Raw genomic sequence first — 15,514 nt, 5'->3', positions numbered from 1 at the left:
TGATCATCCCACTGCTGCTTCCATCTGTCTGTGTGGATGTCTGGTAGATGCCTGCTGATATCCTGACCTGCAGTCTTACAGTTACAGTTACAGTTTTACCTGCCATTGTTTATGTTATGTTTATGTAATAATTGCTCGGGGGTCGTGTTCTGGGTCTCTGGAAAGCGCCAACTTCTGTTGTAATAGACGCTATATAAATAAAATTGAATTGAATTGAATTTCAAGCAGCTATCATCTGTTGTAGAACATTTCATTGACAATTGCAAAAAGATATCCAATGTGCCAGTGTTACAATATACAAAAAGGCATGGTCACTGCTGTAGCACCTGGTGCATGTACAGAACTACCTCTAACCAGACTAGAGGAACTGAAAGAAGTGATCACTTTTGGACATTCCAAATGAAACAGTCTGAACTAAAAACATTGTAATCAGCATTGCCACATATAGAGATTTATTTGTACTTGATGTAGTTCATGGAGAAGAGGTCTCAATTTTTGTTAAAGTCCTCCATATTGTGAAGTATTGGGGTAAGTGGCTGGCTTGTGCACTTATCTATACATCAACACATTTTGAGGACTACCTTCATACGTACTGTGTCCAAAAAACAAAGTATGTGATGTAGTATATTAAACAATGTGTATGAGGGCAAACTGAAGTGGTATATGTGTTGGTGATAGTAACATAAGCAGCAAATTGCCATTGCGACTGCTGGAGGTTTGATCAAAAGGAGCCTACTGGATCGTTCTTTCTGCAGAGAGTAAATATGCAACCCAGGTTGAATGGGTTGAAAACCCACCACATCCTTGCTATGCTAAGAAATTATGTTCACAAAGATTATGAACAGAGTCAGTGATGAAGGACATCATTGGTGAAGTTCACCACAACTGGAAATCTACTGATGTACTGCCAGCAATATGAAATCTCACTCGTGATCGTAATTGTGCAGGAAGCAGATCGTTGTAGCAAAGGATATGATATAGCTGAGCTTATTGAATCCGTTTCCTCACCATCTAAGCAGTTTGTGCTCCTGTCTCCCAGTTGAAGGACCAGCACAAGTGTGGTGAAGCTTGACTCACACACACTCCTGTGTGAGCAGAGCATTAAAAGTGCTGGTAGTGAGAAATCGTGCAAGCTTTTCCTTTTTCCTCTTTACCAACCCAAACACATGTCCACTCTTAACTTGATCATCAGGCCTCTGATTTCCTTTATTGTCTTTGGGTGTGACAAAATCTTGTCAACCATTTTGAATCATTTTGACTGAGTCGACACATGTTTAATTCGTTGTTATGTGTAGTTTAGATATCAGAACTTTGTGTTGACATTTCACCATCTTTAATACTTGTGTACATAAATTCTGATTTATTTGAATGAGAGAAGTGGTTTGCGGTTATTTTACACATTTGTAAAATTTGCTGTTTGCAAAAGCCTGTGCTCGGACTCCTTCCTTCTCTGTTACTCCCTAGTGGCACCCCTGGTAACATGCTAGCACACATAGAACAACAGTTATAGACTGATTGGGCTGTTTATTTATTAATTCCTGATATTCAGGTGGTGCCCTGTTTTGATTAATTAACATGGATAAATTATTCATGTTATTAATTAATGTCCTTAGACAACTAGTAATAACCCTTTAATAACTTAACAAGCACTCCATTTGTGATGATGATTTTACTGCTAAAGAAGCTCATAAAGTCTGCACTACTGAGAGCTGCAGAAATCTAAAGCTCAATAGAGTTGTGACTGTCAGTCTGGCTACAGTGCTGAACAGAAAACATGGATTATTTTTTATCTTCTATCAACAACAAATAATAAGCTGTTCTAGCTTTTTTTTACTATTAGACTATCCTTCCATGCACGATAAAAACCTACAGATTTACAGGAGTACCACTTCCTATTCATTTTTGCGCACTTTTTGTTTAATCATGCAAATATTTGAATTATACCAGAGTTAAGCTCCTATGATTAGAGACCCTCTTTCTCTAAGGTAGAACTGCATCCAAAGCTGAGAGCAGCAGATCTGCAGTGTTACTGACAAGGAAATCAATATCTGCAGAGGTAGAATTTAGGTCATTCCCCTCAATTGTTTCACTATGTTCTACTGTAGGAAGATGTGAAGCGATGTCTTCCTTAGCAATAGCTATATCAGATAAACATCTGCTAAAGGAATACCTTTTATTATGTGCTTTAACATTGACAATGTTAAATTCAAACGTAATTAAATAATGGTCGGACAGGAGACAGTTTCCCGGCAACATTATTAATCGATTATGGGGTTCTATACCTTAGTCAACGATGAGATTGAGGGTATGATTAAAGCGGTGCGTCGCTTTGTTTCTTTTTTGTAAGATGCCCATTGATTCTAAAAGAGATGTCAGGCAGCCCAGGGAGCAGGCAAACAGAAACCAGTGACACTCAGGCAGAACTCGTGGTCGGGGACAGAAGGCTAAGGTGATTACCAGAACGGAGACAGGCGAACAGGTCTGGGACAGGCAGGAGCAACGGGTGATCAGTCCGGGGAAAAACGCTGGAATGTCAGGCATGACACAAGAACAATCTGGCAGTGACTGGCTGGGAGTGGAGTGCTTAAGTAGAAGCCCAGGGCTGATTGCAGATGCGGAGCAGGTGTGAAAGGCAGGAGAAACCATAGTGACATGAGGAGGCGGAGTTGGCAGGTATGGAGCTGGAATGGATGTGACACTACTACTAACAAAACTAGCTTCTCTGATTTCGTAGTATTATAATTGAATTTAGTTTTAGATTTAATTTGAAGATTGGACTTATATATCACTGCTACTCCTCCATCTCGGCCATTATTTGGGTAATATGATAATTAAAATAAAATACACTCTTCTTCCTGTAGCCATGTTACTGATGAACAGAAAATATCACTTCGGGTCTTAGTAATTTGATCGCTTACTAGTAAAGACTTGGAGGTTAAAGATCATATCTCTTAAAATCAGTCTGCATCTAATTTTTCGGTCTTTAATTGGCAAGAAATGGAAAACGTTTTTTATTTTTACAATTTTATTTTGATTAACACCTCTATCACATCATGCTTGTTGAACTTTTGGAGGGCAGGGAATCAATACCAATACAATTTAGCTTAGCACTTTGTAAGGTCCGCCAATTACATAATTTATTCCTACACTGTTATCGGCAGGCGGTAATCCTCGAGAAGCACCAGAGAAGCGTGAAAAACTGCAACACTGCATCCTGGCCTGGATTGTCAGGGGGAGTGTCTCATTATATCAGACAAATTTCTAGAAATAACAACTGTACCATCCCGGGTGAGATAAATGCCCTCCTTCTAATCAGACCAGGCTGTCCCCAAAATGTCTTGTAATTGTCAATAATGGCCATGTCGTTTTCCTACATCACCTATAAGAGAGATGTAACCACATATTGTGTCAGACTTAACTGTCCAGCCCACGCAGCTAGACATTGACTCTCCTGTTGCGCTTCAGCTAAAATTAACTTTTTTAATCTCAAGCTCACTTTTGCTGTATCTTTTTAAGAATCTGTAACTTTACAAAAATTGCTACAGCAATTTGGCATCATGAACAGGATCCTACGAGTTAAACTTCATCGGAGAGGACCTTGGGGATTGGCCGTCCTGAGGACAGATTACCTCAGCCCTACTATGATTGACAACAGAAAGGAGGGACCAGGGCACACTGCTCTGGCGTTGGAACCGCTGGGATCCTCGGACCTACCCTTAGGAGGCCAGAGCTTCGAGAGCTGCATGCTGACCTGCAGTCCCCCCCTCTGATCATCCCACTGCTGCTTCCGCCTGTCTGTTTAGATGTCTGCTATATGCCCCCCCCCCCCCCCCCCCGACCACCTGAGTGTCTGCTGTCTACATCGCTTTATATAGTCATCCATGTAGTGCACCAGTTAGCCATTGTGTCTGTGTCTCTCCTTTCTCTGTTATTCATTCTCTCTGTCTGTTGGCTCTTTTCCTGCTCTTCCCAGCTGGCCTCCAGCAGGGGGAACTGCCTTATGAGCCAGGTCCTGCTCAAGGTTTATTCCCTCCTAAAGGGCTTTCTTCCTTGTCACTGTTTGGCTTAAGGTATTTCTCCCACTAGGTGAGTTTTTGTCATTTTGCCAGTGTTTATGTTATGTTTATGTAATAATTGCTCAGGGGTCATGTTCTGGGTCTTTGGAAAGCGCCTAGAGACAACTTCTGTTGTAATAGACGCTATATAAATAAAATTGAATTGAATTGAATTGAGAATTCCACTTAAAGGCAACACTGTGAGCTCCTCCTATCGAATCCTTAAGAAGACTGGTCTGAATATTATGGCACTTTTACACTAGTACCTAATCAGCCCAACTCAACTCGCGACGCTTCGTCTCGACTCGCCTTGCCCTCGTTTCTTTTCAATACCCAGATCAGAACTAGAAGTAGTCCACATCTTGAAGACCACCTGTCGCCGGTTGGAGCAACTCCACAAAAGAAGTGGCCTGGCTGTCCACCGGCTGGCTTTTGAAGAGCATGTGAGGTCATATAAGGACGAACTTGCCAGAACCAAGGTGAGGTATTACTCCACCCTCATTGGTGCTCAACAGAATCACCCCAGGACATTGTTCTCCACCATCAATCGCCTGCTCCGCCTCCCTGCTGCCCCCCCTACCACCGATGACCCTGATCGCTGCTCCAAGGTTTTGGAGTTCTTCGGTGCTAAGGTGGACACCATTCACCAGCAACTCCTCACACCTGACCCTCCCTCCCCCGGCGGGTCGGGCCACTAAGTGGTGCGCTCCTGGAGGTTCCCCGACTCCCCCACTGCTCTCTCTCTTCCTTTTCCCCTGTCACCACTACAGTGGTTACCAAACTGGTCACCAAAGCCAAAGACTCCTCCTGCCCTCTGGACCCCATGCCAACTGCTTTGATTAAAGCCTGCCTTCCTACCCTTTGTCCTGTCATCACTGACATAATCAACTCCTCCATAGTCTCTGGTACAGTGCCCCCCAGTCTTAAAATCGCCTCCATCACTCCCATTCTGAAGGAGCCTGGTCTGGACCCTCATGACCTCAACAACTTCCGGCCGATCTCCAACCTTCCTTTCCTCAGTAAGATCCTGGAAAGAGCAGTGGCGGCCCAGCTCCATCAGCATCTGTCCAACCATGAGATCTATGAACCCCTCCAGTCAGCTTACAGAACCCACCACAGTACTGAGACCGCCCTGATCAAAATCACAAACGACCTCCTCACTGCTGCAGACTCTAGTAACATCAGTATCATTATCCTCCTCGACCTCTCCGCTGCCGTCGACACCATCTCCCACTCCATCCTCCTCGAACGCCTGTCTGTTCTCCTGGGTACCTCTGGCTCTGCACTATCATGGTTACAATCCTACCTCACCAACAGAACTCAGTTTGTTACCATCCTTGGCTCCTCCTCCCACCCTGCCCCAGTCAACCATGGTGTCCCTCAAGGCTCTGTACTCGGTCCAACTCTCTTCACCAACTACCTGCTCCCCCCTCGGCCAGATCATACGCCATCATGGTCTCAGTTTCCATTCCTATGCTGATGATACCCAGCTCTATCTCAGCACCTCACCATCCTCCCAGCTCCCCCCACAGACTCCGGTTGCCTCTCTGCCATAAAATCCTGGATGACAACCAACTTCCCAAACTTAACAGCGATAAGACAGAGCCCAAGCCACTGCTCCGGACGGTTGGAGATCTTCTCATCCAGGTGGACGGCTGCACCATCACACCATCCTCCGAGGTCCGTAACCTGGGCGTCATCTTGGACTCCACCCTCTCCTTCCAGTCACACATTGAATCACCAAATCTGCTTTTTACCACCTCAGAAATATCGCACGTCTCTGTCCCTCACTCTCTGACTCTGTGGCAGAAACACTCATCCACGTTTTTATCACCTCCCGACTGGACTATTGTAATGGAGTCCTGTCCGGGGTTCCAAGTAAAACCCTGGACAGGCTCCAGTACGTGCAGAACTCAGCTGCCAGGGTTCTCACACACACCAAGCCCTGGCAGCACATCAATCCCACCCTCATCCACCTCCACTACCCGTCAAGTTCCGCATACGCTACAAACTCCTGCTACTCACCTACAAATCCCTTCACACTCTCGCCCCCCAGTACCTGTCTGACCTCCTCCATAACTCCCTCCCGGAACCTGCGGTCTTCAGACGCTGGTCTGCTCTCCATCCCCCGGACCAGGCTGAAGACCTTTTGTGACAGAGCCTTCAGTGTTGCTGCCCCCGCCCTCTGGAACTCTTTCCCTGCCGTAATCCGTGACTTCCCTTCTCTGGTTTCAAAGCACAACTAAAAACTTACCTTTTCACCCTGGCCTTTCCTGATTAAGTGGTTCCCTCCCCTGTTGTTTTGTCCCGGTTGTGTTTTTGTTTGTTTGTTTTTTCCTGTAAAGCGACCTTAGGTTCCTTGAAAGGCGCTATATAAGTGCAAGCTATTATTAGGGCACGAGAACACAAGGCCCTATTGTATCTGTAGGATTTTTTTTTTCTTTCTTTCTTTCTTTTTCTTTTTCCAACAAAATGAGGGCCTTTTTGCCCCCCTAAATGTGCCCCAAAAGTCACCAAATTTTGCACGCAAGCCAGGCCTGGCGAAAAATTTGATATTTAATGGTTTGCATTAATGGGCGTGGCCTAATGGCTCAACAGCGCCCCCTAGAAAACTCCGTGCCTCAATCCCCACAATACGGTTTGACGTACATGCACGAAAATCGCTACACACCTGTATCATGTCGCAACTTAAAGAAAAGCCATGGCCGAAACCGAAGTCGGCCATTTTGAATTAATCGTGTAATTTTGCCACAATTTATGCCATGTTTTCGGCCGTTAATACAGCCCGAACCATAATGTGCACCCAGGTGTGTTATACATCAAAATGTGCGTCTCGATCCTGCGACGATGGGCATTACTTTTCTCAGTCAAACGCGTTACCGTGGCGATGATAGATGTCAAAAAGCGCGCCCCCACTTCATCTGGTTGGTCCATATTTGATAGTTCCTACTTTCTGCCATAACCTTTAAATCAGGGGTGTCCGACTCCAGTCCTCGAGGGCTGGTGTCCCTGCAGGTTTTAGATGTTTCCCTGCTTCATTGCACCATGATACAAGTGACTGTGTCATCAACAGAACTATCCAGACTTTGATGACAAGCTGGTGACGATTAATTAGAATCAGGTGTGTCAAAGCAGTGAAACATCTAAAACATGCAGGACACCGGCCCTTCTGGGATTCAGTTTGACACCTGTGCTTTAGAAGATGGAGGAGATGATATATGTGCTGCTGGGTCTGTGGCTTGTGTTCGATATGAAGTTAAAAAATGAGAGTGAGAGAAGCTTCAGGCCGCAACGCTTTTTTTATTTTTTATTTTGTTTGTCTCAGCGCTGCTGAAAAGTCTGTTGGTAGCCGTGAGCAGCTATGAAGTGACAGAGCTCCTGGTAGATATTTTTGTTCCTTATCGCCCGTCTAGATCCCTTTTTAATTCTCTCCTCAGCACCAGGTTTATGAACATCTGCACCTCAGAGTTGGTTCACGAAACAGCTGCCATTGCCTGTCAAATAAAATGAACAAGAAGCCGTCGTCAAGAGTCACTCTTATTCTTAAAAATACTTAAAATGAAAAAGAGAGGGGAGCTTTCCTTTCACTGCCGTCCTACTTGCCTCCTGCTGGGGCTCCCGGTCGGGCAACTGGAGTCTGGTGGGGGTCTCCTGCTCGCTTCCCTGACGCCCCGGTCTGACCTCACCCCTCATTGCAATACATAAATTACTCATTTTAATTCTAATAATTATTCTTGGCATTATCATGATGTATTGTTTCATAGTTTATTATTATATTAAGTTATGAAATCTCATGGGATGTTTAACTATTGTATTATTATATCGCTATATATAATAGTATGGTGATATAATTTGGTTATGTTATAATATTTTATAAAAATTATATTATATTAGGATATTACTATATTATTATTCTACATTGTATAGTGCTACACCACTCTATATGATAATTATTTATTTGTTTAACTTATTTACTCTCGAATTAATATTGTCAATTTATGTATCTACTTTCATCACCTTATCTACACACACACACACACACACACACACACACACACACACACACAGACACAGACACACACACACACACACACACACACACACAAACTGATGTCGTCTAATGTTGTTGTAAAAAAAAAGAAAATAAAGAACTTTATAACAAAAAAAAAAGAGTCACTCTTTCGCTGATTTCCGGCTCCTGACTCGGAAATCTGCGGCTCCGCCCCCTGACCAATCGGTGGCCTGTAGTGTGATGATGTCAGATGCAGCCGACTCAGCAGCTTAGAACCTCGGCAGAGTAGTTCAATTCAATTCAATTCAATTTTATTTATATAGCGTCTAATACAACAGAGTTGTCTCTAGACGCTTTACAGAGACCCATACCCAGAACATGACCCCCGAGCAGTTATTACATAAACAATGGCAGGTAAAAACTCCCCTAGTGGGAGAAAAACCTTAAGCCAAACAGTGGCAAGGAAAAACTCCCCTTTAGGAGGGAAGAAACCTTGAGCAGGACCAGGCTCATCAGGGGGGACCCTCCTGCCGAGGGCCAGACTGGTGGGTCAGGGACGGCAACAGCACAGCAGGCAGGTGGAAGCAGCAACGGGATGACCGGGGGTGGGTGTAGTTAGTAGTAGTTACATAAAAAGTATCTGTACTGCACGCCTCGACCCTTAGTGCAAAACTGCAAAACCGAGGCGAGTCGAGTCGGGCTGAGTAGTGTAAAAACGCCATTAGGGTGACTATTAGGGTGAATGTGTAGACTTAAACAGCCCTAGGAAATAAAATATGGTATGAAAGGATAAGTCTATTGTTTCTAGAAAGCATTTATTGTGAAATAGAGGACTAATAGACGGAGCATTTGAGCACTTTTGCGCCGATGAAGGTTCACAAAGGCAGAAAGGCCCGCAGAAGATGTTCTGACAGAAGATGAGTAACAGATTTGGTAAATCAGACAGTCTTCCAGATACTTCCAGATATATTTGTAAAGACATGTCAAAGAAGCATTGGCCCATTGGAACATTGGAGTGTTTGGTATGTGTGAATGAATGGTCTGAAGAATCTGGGTTTCCAGAGGGTGGGACTCTTAGTATGACTCAGATTAAGGAAGTAAAAGGATTTTTTGAAAAGATAGAGAAGAGGGGGTGGGGCTAGTTCACACCAATTATGGTCAAGGGATTCAAAACCATGTCCAATGAGACCACCCATGAGTCTTTATGTCAAACCATTCAAAAGTTATGGCCGAAAATAGGAACTATGAAATCTCGACCAATCAGAAGAAGGGGTGGGGCTGATTCAGGCCAATGAAGGTCAAGTACTCAATACCGAGTCCGATGACACCACCCACATGTCTTTATGTCAAACCATTCAAAAGTTATGGCAGAAAATAGGAACTATCAAATATCGATCAATCGGAAGAGGGGGTGGGGCTAGTTCACACCAATTATGGTCAAGGGATTCAAAACCATGTCCAATGAGACCACCCATGAGTCTTTATGTCAAACCATTCAAAAGTTATGGCCGAAAATAGGAACTATGAAATCTCGACCAATCAGAAGAAGGGGTGGGGCTAATTTGCACCAATGAAGGTCAAGTACTCAAAACTGAGTCCGATGACACCAACCACGAAATCTCTATGTCAAACCATTCAAAGGTTATTTGCAGAAAGTAGGGATAATCAGATGAAGAGGGGGCGCGCTTTTGACTGAGAAAAGTCATGCGCATTGTCGCAGGATCGAGACGCACATTTTGATGTATTTTTTTTTTTTTTTTTTTTTTTTACCTTGTCTGCACACATATTATTGATTGATACCATGACGGTAGAAACCAAAAGTGTATATATGTGCATTATTACTATATGTAATATATACATATATATACGCACACATATGCGTACACATACATAAATATACACATACAAACCCAGTGTTTTTTTTTTTTTTTTTGGGGGGGGAGGGGGTGGGGGGGGGTGGTGACGACATCCACTGCCAATCCAGGAAGCAGGAACACACGGAGACACACGTCAAGCACTGGAAATCTGCAACAAAAAAACCACAAACAAAGCACGAAACCGGCACGGAGCCATCCAAAACACGAACAGCAATCGACCTAAATCTTGAGATCTGATCGCAGTCTGAGCTAAGCTATCGCTACCGCTACCTAAACCCAAAAACTAGAGAGCCAGCATGCAGGTGAACAAGCCAGTGTGTATGTCTATGTGTGTGTGTGTGTATGTATATGATCATGCATGTGTGTGTGTGTGTGTGTGTGTGTGTGTGTGTGTATGCGTGTGACTAAATTACTATATGTGTGTGTGTGTGTGTGTGTGTGTGTGTGTGTGTGTGTGTGTGTGTAATAAACCAAACAAAGCTCCACCTGAAGTGTATCTATAGTGGGGGAGGGGGGGGAGCAACCCCGCCACCCGTGAGACCAGAGGCCGACAAGGAAGAGCCCGGAACCCAGGCCACCGGCAACCCCACAGAGGGGAGAAGTAGGAGGGAGGCAACCCACCGCCTGCGAGGCCCCCCCCCCCACCCGGCGGCGGCCGAGGGGGCCCGCGGGCGGGGCCCCCACGGCGCGGAAAGAAGCAGCCAGGGATCCCGCGGCGGCGGACCGCGACCCAGGCAATCCCCGGCCACCCGGTCCGGGCCGGACACGCGGCCAGGAGGCCCTCACCCTTCAGGCCAGCGACCCCCACCCGGCAGGGGGCCAGCCCGCCCGGAGAGACAGAGCCGCCCGGCCGCCGACGCGGGCAGGCGCACCCGTCCCCCACGAAAGTGGCCCTCCAAGACCAGAGGGGCGCCCCGCCGTAGAGGCAGCGGGGGGGACCGGAGACGGGCCCGGAGAGAGGGAACCCCCCAACAAGGCGACACCCGCGCAGGCCCGACAACGGAGGGCCCCAGACCCAGGCATCCCATTCATTCATCCATTCACCTATCCGATACCTATACTAATAATAATATAATATACTATACATAATAATAATAATAATACTAATAATAATACTAATAATAATACTAATAATAATAATAATAATAATAACCATCTTTGTATAATATAATATTGATAAATTATTAAGTTTTTGATGTCCTGCCAATGGAGGCTCAAATCCTCCATGGCAGGACCCTTCCATACCGCATTCTCACCGACACAGACATACAATCACGCACCGTTTCCCCCTCCCCGGGGGGATCCAGCACCGCCAGAAGGCACCCCAGGCTGCACGGCGGGCCCCGCCAGGCCCGGGTAACCCGACCCACCCGTCCCAGGCCCAGGCCGGTGAGGGAACGCGGGTGATGTGGGACCCCCTCCCGCCCCTTGTGTTGAGTGCATGTGATTAATGCCATAAAAACAGGGAGGAGGGAGGGCCAAGTATCGATTGACACAGACCCCCCCCCCTCCCGAACTACGTGTCCTTGTCAAATGTATTTATTAAGTGTTGAGTGTGCAGTGTCTATTTTGCTGTTAAAACCGTGAGGCGGGGAGTGCCAGGCCCCGCGGGACAGTGCCCCCCACGACCCGGACCCCCCGCCTTTCGCCTATGTGCGTATGAATCGTGTAGGGGGGGCAAGAGGGGGAGCGGAGGCCGAAGCCAGGAAGCAGGACCAGCAAAGCCGGCCCTGATAAGACACCCGCGTCCCCCCACCGGCCGTCCAGTAGACGGGGGCCGGCCCCCCGAGCCGGGCAAGGGCCACACCGTACCTCCAAGGGCGCCCCCGGCGCCGCCGGAGCCCCCAGACGGAGGAGGAAACGGTCCAACATCCTCCCATTCATACTGACAACATAAGACATAGATACCTGGGAATGGTGCCACCCCGCCGTCGCGCCCGCCCGTGCACCCCCCGGTCAGGGGAAGCCCGCTCCCCGGACCCGGCCCCACCCCCCCCCGAGGCCACCCCGGCGGACACCCCAAGGGTCCCGGAGTCCCCACATCCGCAGGGGCACTTGGCCCCCGCCCAGCGACGGAGGACCAAGGCAGCAATGCCCCCCCAGCGCAGACAGCCACCCCCCACCCAGGCAGGGCCGGGCCCTCCGGGTGGGACCCCCACGTCCACGGCCCCGCCCCCCCCGGGAGGCCCGGAGACGCCCCAGCCACAGCCCCCCGCCCGAGCCCTCCCCAGCCACCCCCCCCCACCGCCATGAGGTAACCCCCCCCACAGGCCCCCAAGGCCCCCACCGGCTAGGGACAGGGCCCCGCGGCCCCCCCCACCACCCCCCAGGGGCCACCAGAGGCCCGCGCCCCAGACCCCCCAAGCCGACCCCCAACCCCAAGGGCTACGAGATCACCACCCCCCCCGCCCCCACTAGGTAACGAAGCCAATAAACGGGGACCACAGAGAGTGTAATTCAGCCGAATGTTGTTCAGTGGAGGCAGACATTATCTCACTACTAATATGATCTGATAAAAGATTCCTAAAATGGTTGATACATAAACTGGATTTTTGTTTCCAATTTACTAAAATGGTTTTCTTTGCGATACATAAGGCAGTGAGAACCCGGTGTGTCCAATTAGGATCTATTTGAGTGTCTCCCAGGTGGCCTAATATACATACCGTGGGGCATACTGGGATTCTGTGGTTGATCCATGTGGATAAATCCTCACAAATCTCCTTCCAGAACCTCTGTACCGGTGTACAGAACCATAAAGCATGCATATAATTATCTGGGGTGTTCTCTGTGCACTGTGAACAGATATTAGAGGTGACAAAGCCCATCTGGAACATCCTTTGTCCAGTATAATGTATTCTATGAAGAACTTTGTACTGTATAAGTTGTAGGTTTGGGTTTTTAGTCATAGTAAACGTATTTAAGCATATTTGTGACCAAGAAAACTGGTCGGTATTAAGAGAGAGATCCGCCTCCCACTTAGAGATCGGGAGAGAGACTGAATCGTCCAGTTTAGACACTAACCTGTAGAGTTTTGATAACAACTTTAAAGTGCTTAGATTCAATAAATCTATTATCTTAGCGGGAAGTTGTAAATCTAATTGGCTAATTTTGTATGTTTTATTTATTATTGCCTTAAGTTGTTGATACTCTAAAAATTTATTCCTGCTAACTCCGTATTGAACAATAAGTGTATTGAAAGGTACAAACTGTCCTCCTACAATTACGTGCTGTAAGTACCGTATTCCTTGATCTCTCCATTGAACGAAGTTAACCATCTTTTTATCCTTTTTCACGATGTCTGGGTTGTTCCATATGGGTGTACGGTCACATGGAAAAAGTGAAATTTTAGCTATTTTAAGAAATTCCCACCAAGCTGATAAAGTTGTGCTAATATTAATGCTTTTGAAACATTGATGACGTTTGATACTTTGACTAATAAATGGTAACTCTGAGATTTCTAGTTCATTACAAAACACTTGCTCTGAGTCCAGCCATTGACTATCTAAAGGATGATCTTTTGACCATTTTACAATATACTGTAACTTACTGGCTATGAAGTAATACTGAAAATTAGGTAATTCTAAACCTCCATATTCTTTGGATTTTTGCAATGTCTTTAAACTAATACGTGGAGTTTTATTTTTCCACAGAAATTTTGATACATATGAGTCCAACGATTTAAACCAGGAAAGAGGGGGTTTGCATGGTATCATTGAGAAAAAATAATTTACTTTTGGTAAAACCATCATTTTAATGGTGGCTATTCTACCCATGAGCGAAATGGGGAGAGAGCTCCATCTGGAAAGATCATCTTCTATTTTCTTTATAAGCTGAACATGATTTAATTTTATTAACTCTGACAGCCTAGGGGAGATGTTTATGCCTAAATATCTAATGTTCCCTGATTGTAATTGAGTACTGGTTATATTCCTAAAATTGCAGTTAACACACAGAACAGTGGATTTAGACCAATTAATAGAATAATCAGACAGAGATGAAAATCCCTCTATAAGTGCAATTGTCTGTGATAGTGAAGATCGTGAGTTCTGGAGGAAGAGGAGTACGTCATCCGCATAAAGACTAATTTTGTGCTCTAATATTTTACATTGTATACCTTTAATATTTTGATTTTGTCTAATAGCTGCTGCTAAAGGTTCAATAAATATTGCAAATAATGAGGGAGAGAGAGGGCAACCCTGTCTAGTGCCTCTTTGCAAGGTAAAACTTGTAGAGATTTGATCATTTGTCCTTACACGTGCCTTGGGAGAGCTGTATAATATTTTTATCCAGTCAATGAAAGATTCGCCAAATCCAAATTTATGCAAAGTTGCCAATAGAAACTTCCAATTTACCTTATCAAATGCTTTTTCCGCGTCTAAGGATATAATAGTAGTCTCCTGTTTATTGATACTCGAATAGTCTATAATATTTAATAATCTGCGAATATTAGTAGACGAATGTCTACCTTTAATGAAGCCTGTTTGATCCGGATGTATAATAGAAGGGGTGACTCTTTTCAGACGTTCAGTAATGGCCTTGCTAATTATTTTAAGGTCTACATTTATCAGTGAAATTGGGCGGTAGCTCGATGGGAGCAAGGGATCCTTGTCCGGTTTTAATAAAAGACTAATATTAGCAGAGTTCATATTTAAGGGTAAGCTTTTATTTTCCCTAGCATTTAGAATCATTTTATAAAATGTTGGTGCTAATATACTCCAGAATTCCTTGTAAAATTCAGCTGGGAAACCATCTGGGCCCGGAGCTTTATTATTGGGCATATGTTGAAGAGCTTCATGGAGTTCTCCTATTGAGAGCGGTGAGTCTAAATTCATAACCTGTTCCTGATGTAACTTCGGCAGATTAATGTCTCCAAGAAACTCATTAATGGATTGATCAGATGGTTCAATTTGTGACGAGTATAATTTATAGTAAAAGTCTCTAAAGACTGAATTTATTAAACAGGGGTCACACATTTTGATGTATAACACACCTGGGTGCACGTTACGGTTCGGGCGAAGAAGCGGCCGAAGAAATGGCATAAATTGCGCCAAAATTACACGATTAATAAAAAATGGCCACCTTTCTGTTCGTTTCGGCCATGGCGCCAAGAGACTTTTCTTTAAGTTGCGACATGATACAGGTGTGTACCGATTTTCGTGCTTGTACGTCAAACTGTATTGTGGGGCTTGAGGCACAAAGTTTTCTCCGGGGCGCTGTTGAGCCATTAGGCCACGCCCATTAATGCAAACTATTAAATATCAGATTTTTTGCCAGGCTTGGTGCAAAATTTGGTGACTTTGGGGCCACGTTTAGGGGGGAAAAAAGGCCCTCATTTAGTCGGAAAAATAAAAATAAAAAAAAACAATTCCTACAGATACAATAGGGCCTTCGCACTGTCAGTGCTCGGGCCCTAATAATAAACATTGAAGGTACAATAGGGCCCTAAAAAACCTCATTATCATTCTGTGACACGTACACGTATGAACTCATCTACGCGTGTTAATGGTGCTTGTTATGAACAAACAATAACTAGTATTGAAGTCATACTAGAAAAGCAAAATTCATGTTCA

Source organism: Cololabis saira, chromosome 6 (genome assembly GCF_033807715.1).
Source record: "Cololabis saira isolate AMF1-May2022 chromosome 6, fColSai1.1, whole genome shotgun sequence".
Lineage (NCBI taxonomy): Eukaryota > Metazoa > Chordata > Actinopteri > Beloniformes > Belonidae > Cololabis > Cololabis saira.
The sequence above is the reverse complement of the archived record's forward strand: the minus strand, read 5'-3'. Positions refer to the sequence as shown.